This window comes from Lithobates pipiens, unplaced genomic scaffold, assembly GCF_037356315.1.
Source record: "Lithobates pipiens isolate NorthernLeopardFrog02 unplaced genomic scaffold, aLitPip1_a1.2 Scaffold_22, whole genome shotgun sequence".
Classification (NCBI taxonomy): Eukaryota; Metazoa; Chordata; class Amphibia; order Anura; family Ranidae; genus Lithobates; species Lithobates pipiens.
Window position 1 is genome coordinate 123,257,710 of NW_027507784.1, and position 14,293 is coordinate 123,272,002.

Sequence of the window (14,293 nt, forward strand, 5' to 3'; positions counted from 1 at the left end):
TCTGAGCTTTTATTCTTCTTTTCATTAGAACAGGAAAAAAATTATTGTTCATAGTAACCAATTATAGTTCATTGTGATTTATACGTCCAACCTTATTGCTCATTATATTCATCAGCTCTGCTTTTATTCACTTTTTTTTTTCTTTAGTTTTTAGAATTAGTCTCTATGGTGTTGCTTATTGCAACTTATCTGAATATGGTTTACAAGTTGTGGAACTCTGCTTACACTTCCTTTTAAACAGTGGTGCAGAAAACTGGTTACATGCTATGAACAAGAATTGTGATACTGGAAACACAAAGCAGACTGTGATTACCCCACATGGTAACTTGTTTTTATTGGATATTCCCCAAAAATTCGTAAAATTTGAGCTGTGAATGTGTATGCACATGTGGTAAAGATTGGTTAGGCTGGCTATTGATAGACAGAGATCTCTTCAAAAATGGTAGCTGGGGGGTTGATGACCAAAAACGCCCAGCTGCTCCTAAACGTCCGTTTACCAGCAGCAGTGTACACGAACCCTGACTGTACATTCCATCTGCACTATGTAGAAGAGGGAAGGCTTCTGCCATTCCAATACAGTGAAACCTTGGTTTGCGAGCATAATTGGTTCCAGAAGCATGCTTGTAATCCAAAGCACTCTTACAGCAAAGCAAATTTCTCCATAGGAAATAATGTAAACTGCAATGATTCATTCCACAACCATTTATTCATATAAAAATGATTACGTCAAAAAAATACAGTATAAAGTGTACTGTAAACATAAAAAAATAAAACTGCTCTTCAAAATACAGTACTGTACAGTAGTAGGAATACTGTACTGTACCTCTGTGTTGCAAAAGTTTTTTTTTTTTGTATTTTAAACAGGAGTGCTTTATTGTCCAAAATACATAAACAGTACAAAATGACCAAGAGTACAATGGGTCAAACTACCGGCGCAGCCGGAGCACAGTAGGATACAAAACGTGTTACATACATCAGCATATGTCATTCGGTGATACAAAAAAACAAACTAAAATACAAACTAAAAGGAAAAGAACGGGGGGCTTCTACAAAGACCCATAGACCACCTCAGCATCCCGATGTCCACGGGAGCCAGATTCTGTCAAACTTCCACGGACAACCGCGATTTAGGTAGGTTATTTTATACAAAGGCAAAACACTATTCACACTGTTCTCCCACATCGTCACACTAGGAGGAGTGGACGAAAACCATTTACAGATGATTTCTTTCTTAGCGTAAAAAAGTAAATAGGAAATCAACAACTTAGAGTAGTAGGGTCTACTTTCATCCGCGTGAATGCCCAGTAGGGCCATCTCAGGAGTCCTAGGGACCTCCAGCCCCAACCGAGTGTTGAGGTGATCAAACACCTCAGACCAATACTTATGCAGCCTGCAGCAGTCCCAGAGCATATGGAGGTAAGTACCGAGCTCCGCCCTACACCTAGGGCAGTGTGGATCCCTATTAGGGTATATTCTCGCCAGGCGCGTAGGAGTGTGATATACCCTATACAAAAACTTCGTTTGAATGAGTTTATCACCCGCAGAAATGACCAGTTGGGGACCTTTTTCCAAACATTCCTCCCAATCCTCCCGCTCTAGAGATGGGATATCCTCCTTCCACTTGCCCCAAAGAGAGTCCAGCTTATGAGAGTCTATCGGAAGTATAATCCGGTACACATCTGATAAGGGTTTTTGGGGGCCCTCACCCTCGAACAACTCCTCCAGTGGAGTAGTCCGCAGGATTGGGGATTCAGGAAACTGTGCCCTAGCCGCATGACGCAGCTGAGCATAACGAAAGAACATCCAGCCAGGCAGGCCATAGGAGCGAGTCAGCTGGCCAAACGTCAGCAGGGTACCTGCCGGCATAACATCCCGCAGAGTTGTAATCCCGAATCGCACCCAGATCCGCGGGTCTGGAATTGTCCTAAAATGGGGAAGGTTAGGGTTATTCCAGAGGGGCTGGGCCGGGGACCAGCCACCCGGCTGAACAAATCTGCGCCCCGCCATCTTCCACGCCCGAAGAGAAGCCTTCGTCGGCCCAGGAAGAGCCGTATACGCCCCAGCCCCCCTGTATACTAGGCCCTGCAGATCAGGCACGGAGCCCACCAGTGCTGCCTCCAAGCGCACCGCCACATTCGAGTCCCGCGCCGCGAACCACCATGAGACAGTAACCAGCATAGCGGCCCAATAGTAAAGTCGCAAATTGGGAAGGGCTAGACCTCCCACCCTTACCGGGGACTGAAGCGTAGAATTAGCCAACCTAGGGGCAGCGCCATTCCACAAAAAGGAGCTAATACACTTATCCGCCTCCTGAAAAAAGGAGCCCGGAATCCACCCCGGACAGTTCCGAAATATGTAATTGAACTTGGGGAGAAGCACCATTTTTATAATGTTTATACGTCCCACCAAGTTCAACGGAAGTCCAGACCAGGATCGGCACCGCTCTCGCAGTAGTCGGAGAAGAGGGAGTACATTTAACATGTAATACTTGTTGGGATCCCTGACCACCCGTACCCCGAGGTAGGTAAGTTCAGAGGACCATTGTAGTAACGACCCACTAGGGGAGGAAGGCACACCAGCATCCAAGGGAAAGAGGAGAGATTTTGACCAGTTAATGCGAATGCCAGAAAAGGACCCAAATTTGTCAAAAATCGCAAGCGCTTCCGAGAGGGAAGGACCGGTATCGTTTAAATACAACAGGGCGTCGTCCGCGTATAGGGAGATCTTCTCCTCCGTGCATCCCTTCCGCAGTCCCCGTATAGACGACGCTCTAATCAATATGGCGAGAGGCTCCAAGGCCAGGGCGAACAACCCAGGCGAGAGAGGACACCCTTGTCGCGTGCCCCGTTGCAATGAGAAGGGTTCCGACAGCCAACCATTGGTGCGCACCCTGGCCCTAGGAGCCACATAGAGCAATCGCACCCACCGCAAGAATTTAGGACCAAACCCAAAACTCCGGAGCACCCCCCAAAGGAACTCCCACTCCACAGAATCAAATGCCTTCTTCAGCATCTAAGGAGGCAATTGCTCTGCTGCCCACGTGTTGCAAAAGTTTCAAGGTAAAAATATATAGTGTACACAGTGACAATGTTGAGAAGTCTGGGGCTCACCTATTTAAAGCCGCTGTGTATACTGTATGTAAAGCCGCTGGTGTGCACATCGCTGTATGTGGCCAGAGGTTGGTTCTCATCTATTTAACGCCGCTCTGTATACAGTACTGTATGTTCAGTAAAACTGCTGGTGTACAGTACAACGCTGTATGTGGCTCACAGAACTTCCTAGAGAACTCGGGAACTGTTGACATCACTTCCGGATACACCTGCTCCTGCTGGGAGTGTCTGAGTGTCTCCAAGAAGCGCTGGGAGCCACCATCGCCCCCAAATCTCTGGTCAAATACAAAGCTGTAAACCAGCAGCTTCACTGTACATATACTCAGTGGCTTTACATGAGCCACAGATTCCTTCACATTGTGGGTGTAATTATTTTTTTATTTTTTTTTACATTTAAAAAAAACAAACAAAAAAAAAAAAACGCTCGTATACCAAGACAGTGCTCGCAGATCAAGTTGCTTGTCTTTCAAAACGCTCGTAAATGTTTCACTGTACAAATATTTTTCAGCAAGTTGGAAAATTTCCATGTGTGATGCATGTTTCTGACAGCCATGAAAAAATAGATGAACACTCGCCACAGTGCTATATACCCTTTTTAGCAAATTTTGCACAAAAAAAAAAGGATTTTTAGTTCACATATATTAGAATACATGATTAAGCTGACCCAACTGCATCAACGTTATCCCTTAATGGCTAGTCCGTACTCTGCAATGCAAATGCTCTTTTGGATGTAGTACCAATATGAGGCAGATAGACACAAGTTGTAGGAGAGCTACAAAGGTCAGCTCTGGTCACTGACCTGCAGTGCAGTAGGAGAAAGAAAAACATACTGGCACTATATCCAGTGGAGCATTTGCATTGCAGAGCAGAGACTATTAGGGCCTGGTCATTGAGGGATTACTTTGACGCTATTGGCCAGCTTTAACATCTATTGCCAAATTACCACAAATTTGTGTAAAATCTATTTCCCATTCTTTACTGTAATGCCCCATGTATACATTCCTTGAACAACCTTTTGAGAAAGTAGTATACTGCTGCGCAAAATGTGGGGAACAAGTTCAGTGAAGATGGGGGCAAAGTTACAGGAAGGGATAGCTAGACACTGCTTGTAGGGGACTCCATTCTTAAAAGGACAGATAGGGCAATATTTCACATAGACCAAGATTGCTGAACAGTATGTTTTTTACCATGCGCAAGGGTTCAGCACATTGCAGATGGACAGATTGTTGGGTAGGGCTGGGGAGCACCTACATATTGATACCAGTGACAAAGTTAAAGGAAGATGGAGCTTCCTAAAAATATATTTAAAGAGGACTTAAGGGTTATTTATATATATATATATATATATATATATATATATATATATATATATATATATATATATATATATATATATATATATATATAAATAATATATGTATATATATATATATATATATGTGTGTGTGTATATATATATATATATATATATATGTGTGTGTGTGTGTGTGTGTGTGTGTGTGTGTGTGTGTATATGTATATAATATATATATATAGACCTCAAAGGCAGCATATTGAAAATTGTGGTTTGGCTCTGTAGCAGGGGCGTACTGCACCTGAATAGGAAGGGTGATGTTCTATTGGGAGAGAAGATGGCCAAAAAGTTAAATTAATTTTTAAACTAGGTGGTGGGTGTGGGAGGGATCACAGAATTACAGCCTCAGAATGAACGAGGAGAAATAATATGCACCCATACAAAACGAAAAGGTTTAAAAAAAAAGCTAAAAGGTTTCTTTACAAATAGAAGTCTAGCTAACAAAATGGAAAACTGGAGCTGCTGACACATGGGAATATTAGAAACTTGGCTTGACAGCTTACTTGACTGGCTTGGGACTGTTCCCGGGTGCTCCTTGTATTGGAGGGACAGGGAAGGAGAAGAGGGGGAGGAGGGTGTCTGTATGTCGAGAATGATTTGCTAGTGAACATGAAGGCCAACACTGATAATGGGGCAAGAGAGGAGGTGCAATTCCTGTGGCTGGAGCTTTAAAGGGAGTAGACAAATGGGAAATTAGAGGGTGCATGCTACAGGTCCACTAACCTGAAATATGAGGAGCAGTCTGATCTCCTGTCACAATTGGAAATGGCAGTGAGGCAGGGCAATGTTATTATAAAAGGGGAACTTCAATTATCCAAATATTGACTTGGCAGACAGAACTGCTCACTCATTTAAAGCGTCTGTTATCCCAACTTTATATTCCTGATATTTGCCTGCCGTCCCATGTACATTTATGAGAAAGTATCCTGTTCTCTTTGTATTGCTTCCTTTATGTGAAATCCCTGGTGGTCCTGCCAGTCCCTCTGCTTTCCTATTAAAAACTGACCACAGGGAGCAGGAGAGCTATGCTGGGAACTCTGTGTACTCTCCTCCAGTAATCAGACTTGTCCTGACACTCCCCCAGTGCACAGTCATTAACTGAGAAGCTCAGTGTGCTGCTGCTTCTCCCACCCCAGCTCTTATGCAGCTGAGAAAAGAGGGAATCTCTTATAAAAGAAGTGAAAAAAAGGTATTTATATTGTGTTTTTTTTCCATATCTATGCAAAAATGTTTTTGCCTTTTCATTTCCATTTTAAACTGAATAGGTTGTTTTACAAGGCAATCATTTACAATCACTTTTAAACTTCATGTTTCAATTGGTGGATGCCCCGATTAGAAATAATGCTTTGCTAGATAATTACATACACAGATTTTATTGCAGATGTGGGGGGGGGGGGGGGGGGTAACTTAGGAAATCGTGAACACTGAGTAATACATTGAGCATAAATCTTGGGTAAAGAGGCATGAGGGTGGTGGAAGAACGCTTAAAGTGTAAGTTCACCTTTACAAAAATCTGTAAGAGGACGTGAGCTGTAATCTAGTTAAAAGAAGGCTTGTGAACATGGTGCACCTGGATTTTGTCAAAGAATTTGATACAGTTCCCCATAAACGCTTAATTTACAAGGTATGTTGGCATGGATGATAATGTATGTACCTGGATAGAAAACTGGTTACAGGCACATGTCCAAAGGGTGGGGATAAATCGTGTGTACTCAGAATGGTGTGAGTGGGGTACCCCAAGGCTCTGTCCTGGGATCAATTCTATTTAAAGTGGTTGTAAAGGCAGTTGTTTTTTTTTATCTTATGGCATTCTATGCTGTAAGGTATAAAACCACCTGTGTGCGGTAGCCCCCTAATATTTACCTGAGCCAAATCTTCCTCCAGCGATGTGCATGAGTTCCTCGGCCGTCCGGGACTCTTCCTCCTGAGTGGCTAAGACACCGCAGCGGCACTATTGGCTCCCGCTGCTGTCAAAGTCAGTTAGCCGATCAGGAGCGAGCGGGGGAAGGGCCGAACCGCGGTTCTGTGTCTGAATGGACACGGAGCTGCAGGTCGGCTCGGCTCCCATAGCAAGCTGCTAGCTGTGGGCGCACTGGACAGAATGGAGGGGCCAAGAGACTCGGCGAGAGACCTGAGAAAAAGTGGATCGGGGCTACTCCGTGCAAATCTACTGTACAGAGGAGGCAAGTATAACATGTTTGTTATTTTTAACACTTTTACTGCCATAATGACAAATACTGAGTGGGGGTCGGCTCGTAACACTTTCACTGCTATGATTTCCAATATAAGGGAGGTTAACACTTTCACTACCATGTCCACCAATATTTGTCTGACGGGTCGCCGATAACCACAGCTATTCGCAGCTGTCCACACAGCCAGCATTACCTGCAGTGATCACTTCTGGGTGCACTTTGCGTGCATCCAGCAACGATCACCTCGTGTATTAACTGAATGGTGCAAAGAGCCACAAATAGCTGGGGTTATCAGCGACCTGTCATGATAGTGAATGAGGCGTGCAGCAGCAAGAATCAGGCGTTTCCTGCTGCAACTCGCACGGGGCTGAATTGCTGGTGGTATCATTGTAGCCTTATTGATAGTGTCACTTGTAGTCTTCATTGGAAGCTTGTGTGACCGTGACAATGCAGGAACACCATTTTGAAACTTGTACGGAGCTCTTGCAAACAATTACAGGCAGCGCCTGAGCAAAAACCTTCATGACAGGATCTTCAAATATAATTTCTAAAGCGGGAGTCCGCCTATTTTTATTTATTTTTTTATTTTTTATTTTTTTATTTTAAAGCCAGCAGCTACAAATACTGCAGCTGCTGACTTTTAAAATAATGACACTTACCAGCACGCCCGCGATTGGGTATGGGAATCAGGAAGTGGAGCCTTGCGGCTTCATTTCCCGGTTCCCTACTGCGCATGCGCGAGTCGCGCTGCGCAACAAGGATGGTCCCCGCTGTCTCTGGGATCCACGTGTTTCCCAGCAGACAGCGGGGGACCTTCGGAAAGGGGCGTAGATTCTGTGGAAAGGGGCGTAGCTTCTGCAGATATCTATGCCGGAAGTGGGTGCAGATACCTGTACTGTACAAGTACCTGCACCCCCCTCCCCCCTGAAAGGTGCCAATCGTGGTGCCGGAGGGTTCCAATGAGCGGAAGCTCCACTTTAGGGTGGAGCTCCGCTTTAAGGAAACAAAAAAAAAAAAATGAACAGTAAAATTACTTTTGAAATGACATTTAAAGCGGAGGTCCACCCTAAAATGGACCTTCCGCTCATCGGAATCCTCCCCCCCTCCGGCGCCACAATTGGCACCTTTCAGGGGGGAGGGGGGTGCAGTTACCTGGATAATCCAGGTAACTGCACCCACTTCCGGGATAGCTCTCTGCGGAAAGGGGCGTAGATTACGCCCCTTTCCGCAAGTGCCCACCCCCTTCCGCAAGTGCCCCGCTGCCTGCTGGGAAACACACAGATCCCAGAGGCAGCGGGGACCGTCCTTATTGTGCAGCGCTACTCGCGCATGCGCAGTAGGGAACCGGGAAATGAAGCCGAAAGGCTCCATTTCCTGATTCCCATACCCAAGATGGCGGCGGCAGCACCCGAGTACCGATCTAGAGATCGGCTTCGGGTGCCGACATCGCGGGCGCGCTGGACAGGTAAGTGTCACTATTTTAAAAGTCAGCAGCTGCAGTATTTGTAGCTGCTGGCTTTTAAAAAAAAAAAAAAACGCGGAGTCCCGGCGGACTCCCGCTTTAAGCGATTCTAAATGTAATTTTAAATTTTTTTATATTTCCGTGCCCTGTATCAATGGTTTTGCACAGAGCAGCCACAATCCTCCTCTTCTGAGGTCTTCCCCCCCGCCTAATGCCCCCCCAAAGAAGCCCCTTGCTGTGGGTGCACCCCAGCGTACTTGCTCCTGAGCCGGCTTTGTGTGTCCATTGACATACCGAGAGTGACTCAGCCCCGGCTCCCGCCCCTGCTCTCTCTTCTCTGGCTGTGTGTCTGGTGAGGAGAGAGAAAGCCAAGAGAGAGCTGCTGCTCTCATGCACAGCACTGGGTCAAGATCAGGCACAGATAAATATTAAGGGAGGGTGCTGCACGCTTTTTTACCTTCTTGCATAGAATTGTACCTTTTTAGTTCCACTTAAAGCTTTTGTGAAATGTTAGTGTCTGGGTGTAGATGTAGTTTAAAAGTATTTTGCTAGCGACTCAATACTATTTAAAGCACAACTTCAGCCACATCAAAAATGTAACACGGCATCTATAATTGTGCAAACAATGCATTCTACTTCAACTGTAAGTTATGACAATAGCTTATTGTTTGTTTTTTAAGCACATATAGTACATCTGATATCACACACACACACGTACGTACGTGTGTATATAGAGATATAGATATATGATACATCACCCCAATGCACCTTGTCAATGCACTTGTGTTAGTGTACCAAGGCACAAAAATGCTGCATGCAGCTTTTTGGTGTAATTGGCAATGTATTCAAATGAATGGGCTGCCTTAATGGAGTGATTTTTAATGCATATGCACTGACGCAATACAATAATGAAAACGTAACGTTTTTTTTCTCAGGATAATTTTTGTTTAATGTACTAGCTCTAGCTTTTAATCTCCTACTGTATATAGGGAAGGGTTGATACAGCAATCATTATCTTTTAAATAGTATATGGCAGGTATATTGGTTGCAGTTATGCGTTTTGAAAATAATTTAGTTTTGCACAGTAATTACTGTCCATTTGTCAGATTGGCTCTTAAATACGTCATTCTTTTTTCATTGGACATAGATATTATCACATCTCCATAGTAGTTAATTAAATGTCTTTCTACTCTGTGCACTCAGTTGTCACTTGATCAGAAGCTTTTAGTTCTACTTCAGCTGTGCTTGATGCTGAGAAATTTCTTCCAGTAAGGACTGTATCTGCAGGTTTTTGTAGCTCTGTTTTTCACAGGAGCTATTCTTGATAGGATTGTATCTGTGACAGTCTCCAGGGTGTGTGATTCACCTGCTGAGCTATGGTGAGTCACCTTCCTGCTGACGGAGGCGTGCTATGCCATACGGAGCATCTTTGGAACATGTTATCCTGTCTAATGAAGGAAGCAGAAGACAGGCTGGAGTGGGCGGCTGCTTCGGGGACATGAATGAGCTTCCGATGACACCAATACGGTGACAACAGGTTGTGCTTGCAGCTTTTCTCTGACGGAAATATCCTCGCAGTCTGCAGTGTTCTGTGATTATATTCCTGTTGATGATTATACTTCATAATACATCTTTAGTAAAGTGTTTTTTTTTTCCCCCTCCCTAATAGTTACCATGAAGAACGTGTAGCCTAGGTTAATAAAGGAGTTCCATTATGGAAAATTAGACTGCAGTGTTTTGATTCTTGAATAATCAGATTCTTGACATTAATTGTCATGTTTATTTAATGCCTAAGTGTCCATGCAATTTTAAAACTTTTCTCATGAACAATAGATATGTTGCTCACAGAGGTGAAAATCATTGTCTAATTTGGCTAAATCTAGTCCTACATAGCATAAACTAAGACTGGCCATACATGAGTAAGTTTTCTTGTTCAACCGGCTTATTGAATGAAAGAAAATGACTCGATGCCCCCATCTACACGTTCAATCCCTACCCTGAGAATACACTGATCGGCACCAATTGAGAGAACATTTTCCAAAAGGCTGGTTGTACACAAGTCAATAAATAGATCTTCCTACCTTTTTGTTTTTGATAAGCCTCATAGATGATTTTCATCTCCTACAGAAATGAAAGCCCAACTTCAGGTAAAAATTAAATGTAATAAGTGTATTGTGCCTCAATTACCTTGCTACCCAGTCTTGATTCCAAACACCTCTTCGTAAGCCATCCTGCATAATCACAGTTTCCTCCTATGAAGAAGACATCTTTCTCTGCTGCTTCTCTTCTTGGGTATGGGTCCCTTCACTGTCTCTGGAACCTATGAGAGAGAACCCAGCAGCAAGCTGCAAGCAGGGGCGGACTGACAATTGGGTCACTCAGGCACTGACCGAGGGCCCGTAGTCAGGCAGGCCTCATGAGCGGTGGGTGCTTGGGTGTGCTGAAGACCCCCCAAAAAAATCTTCAAGCACCCCCGAAAATTCCACTGTGGTATTGGCATAAAATTTACACTATTTTTTTTTAATAATATTGCATCTGCTGTGAATCCTGTCAGCTACTTGGCCTGGGACTCTTTTTTGAAGAGGAGGCATACAGCCACATAATCCACTGATGTTTAGTTAGTCCCGGCTGAGAGGGGGGCGGATTGATTCAGAATTCTGTGCAGAGGTGCTACCTTTTAAAAGCCCCCTGTGTCACATAGTGCCTCTGCATCTGGTGCAAGGAAGAAGAAAGAAGCAGAAGTGGATCAGAGAGAGTGAGTTTGTGAGAGCCCAGAAGCAAGGAAGGTGTGATGACTGCTGAGCTGCTGGCTGTTTCCTTTGTAGATCGCGGGGGAGGAAACAGAGCTGCTGTAGGCTTAGAGCTGACTGAGTCTGCAGTGCTCGTCATCTGACGGGAGAAGGGGGGTTCCCTGTTGTGCAGGCTGTGCTCTGAGGAGGAATTGGGATGGTTGATGGCTGTTCTTTTTATAAGGGAACTGCTGCTGATTGCTGAACATGGGGAGGGAGAGGGAGACTCCACTCTGTGGTCCTGTCATTTGATTTATGTCAGCAGCAGACAGTCTGATCTGCTGCAAGAGGAATCCTGTTCTGTGATCTTGGCACTCTGATTTGCCTTGGGCACAGCAATCATTAGACTGTCCCTCCCGGATCAGGAGATTCTGTTAGCCCCCTCTCTGTCATCCCGCCCCCTCTCTGTCATCCCGCCCCCTCTCTGTCATCCCGCCCCCTCTCTGTCATCCCGCCCCCTCTCTGTCAGGCCCCTCCTCTGTGAGCCTGCTTTCCCTGTCAGCCCCCCCTGTCAGTTCCCCTATCTGCGCACCATGCCAGCCACCCACTGATCCACTGCAGGGAGCCAGGCCAGCCACCTGCATTAGGATGCACAGTGCCTGCCTACCAAACAGCAGGGTGCACCATACCACCCACTGGCCCGCAACAGGGTGTCAGCCAGCCACCCATGGTGACCCACCCACACCAGGAAACCAGCCTGCCACAACAGGGTGTCAGCCAGCTAGTCGCGTTGACCCACCCACTGCAGGGAGTCATCCAGCCACCCACAGGAGCCAACCGGCCACTGTGACCATCCACAGCAGGATGCCAGCCACCCACGGTGACCCACCCACACTGGGGAGCCAGCCACCAACCGGTGCCAGACAGCCAGCCACCCACAGGAGCCAGCCACAGAGAATGCAGGAGCCAGCCAACCACCCACGGAGGATGCAGGAGCCCGCTACAGTACCCATAGTTAAGGTAAGAGGAGCACTACACAGTGCCAATTTTATTTGTGAGAGGTTGGGGCAGGGCAGGGGTGAGAGTCCTGTCACAAAGAGGGGGTCCCGTGAGGACCAGAGTGAATAAAGATGTTCATTGTATGCTCTCTGTTAGAAAGAGGCCCCCCTCCAGGTCTTATTATACTCCTTTTCAGTCTATAATTGGACCGGAAGGGGGGACACTGACAGATTCTACAATGGACACTGAAAGGGCCGCTGTTAGAAATACCCCCCCTCCAGGTCCCATTAGACTCTTTTGAAGTCACCAATGAGTCCTGGAGGGGGTGGGGGGGGGGGATCTCTCTCTAACAGAGATTTTCTAATGCACACTGTTAGAAAGAGACCCCCTCCAGGTCCCATTAGACTCTGTTGTAGTCTGTAATGGGGCCTGGAGGGGACATTTTATAACAGACTGTGCAATGCACACTGTCAGAGAAAGACCTCCCTCCAAGTCCCATTAGACTCTGTTAAACAGTGTTTTAAAAAAAAAAAAAAAGGCAGAAGTTGTACTTTATGCAAAATGAAGGAGCGGGGCCTGACAGGGGCCCTTGCTTAATTTGGTCCGGGGGCCCTGGATGTTGTCAGTCCGCCCCTGGCTGCAAGTGTCTCCTCCACTGAAAGGAGATGTCTACATCATGCAAGCAGTGGTGTAGATACTGGAAGAAGGGCCCCAAAGTAAAGCGCAGAAAAGAGGATTGTCATGTGAGTGTGACTAAGTAAAATGAGCATTTGAGTGCAATAAGCACAACCAAACAAAACAATTGCATATGGGTGAAGGGAACCCTTCAATCAGGCTCACACCACTAACTGAAGTCTAATACAGGGTACCTATATGCTGTTGTTTTTAAGTGCAAAAACAGGAATCCCCCCCCAAAAAAAGTTTTTCAGTTTTGGTTGTAGATCCCCAGCCTTATCTGGATGCCATGACTGATGACTGTAATTTGTCTTAATGTTACCATCAGATTCTTTTTTTTTTTTTGTAATGCAGCCGGGAGCGTAGAGCAACCTTACTTTATTTTGTTGTGATTTCGAAGAGGGTGAAGCAGTCCTTGGAATGTCTGGCAGTCCTTGGAATGTCTGGCTTTATTTTTTTTTTAAAGTGCAACCTTTCCTAAAATCATTCCGCTCATCCAAAGTTCTGCTCATCCTCATCCCTCAATTCTTTGCCGTTAATGTAAACATTTACTTTTTCTAGGAGTGTGTACCTTTTATCTGGCAGGTACTGGCTCCCCCTTCCAGTCTGTTCGCATATATGAGCGGAGCATAAGTTCAACCCCCCTCTCTGTGCCCACAACCTGCTGGAACACATTACAGGTCCCAGGAGACTGCAAGACCATTCAGAATGCGCAGTGAGTCTCACATATGCACACTGGGAAGCCAGCCATGAGCCATCATGAACTGCTGGCTTCCCAGACTCAAGATGGTGGGGCCTGGGACCAAAGACCGCAAAGAACCAACCCAGGTGTTGGCTCCCTGAGCTGATGAGTACTTGTTCAAAAAATTCAGCAGTGTCAGTGTTTGTTGCTGGAGTTCCTCTTTAAGTATAAACATTAGGACATTTTTTTACCACTGTCCATCCTTAACGGAAAAAAGGTGGATTATTCCAAATATTAACGTTTATGGTGAAGCTATAGCTTAAAGCCTAACTCCAAATCGAATGTGCCTTTCAATTGTTTGGGCCAAGCTGGCTTGGATTTTCACAAACTTTGTTACAGATTCCTACCTTATGATGATCTGAAAAATAAGCTGTATGTCCGTGTCCAAGTGAATGTGAATGGGGACTTTTTTTTTTATTAGTGATCAGCTGCTACACTTGCATAGTTTTAATGATGAAAATGGCAGGGTCTGAATCCCTTTAGATGCAATTGAAGGATAAGATCACCTTTCCAAAAAAATAAATGCACATATTTTTGCAGGTAAAAAGTGAATTTTTTTAATATAAATTTTGATTACACTGCAGCTTGTAGAGCATTTCACCTGCAACAAACAGATCGCGGGTGCAATGCCAGGATCCTGCAGACAGTTACTAAACTGCATGAAGAATCCATGAACTACAAGAGCGCTCACCAGCGCCCTCGCAGTTCATTGATGACTACAAAGCCGTCTGCCACAGCGGGTGATGGTACTTGTAGTTCATTGACTGGTAGCTGTAAATTAATGAAATGACTGTGTGGGCAGAGCCCTGCACAGCTGCTCTAGTTTCAAATTTTTATAGTGGGTGCAGGGAGACGATCCCTCGCCCGCTGTCAGAGAGGGGAGTGCTGGTAACTGGAGCTTGTTGCATGTTACACCCTAAATATGGATGTAACATGCTACTACATGTGAAGCTAGCCTTTAAACCTTGGGAGTATAAGTAAATCAGTAAGTCAATCGCACAAGCAGGAAATTACATTTCTGGGGGGCGTT

At 45.3% G+C, this 14,293-nt stretch overlaps 1 protein-coding gene across 3 annotated transcripts in view; it reads left to right on the plus strand.

Annotated features, from left to right (window-relative positions):
• HDAC4 (histone deacetylase 4) overlaps positions 1-14,293 on the plus strand; it is a 406,345-nt gene that overhangs the window by 231,704 nt on the left and 160,348 nt on the right. The window lies entirely within an intron of this gene.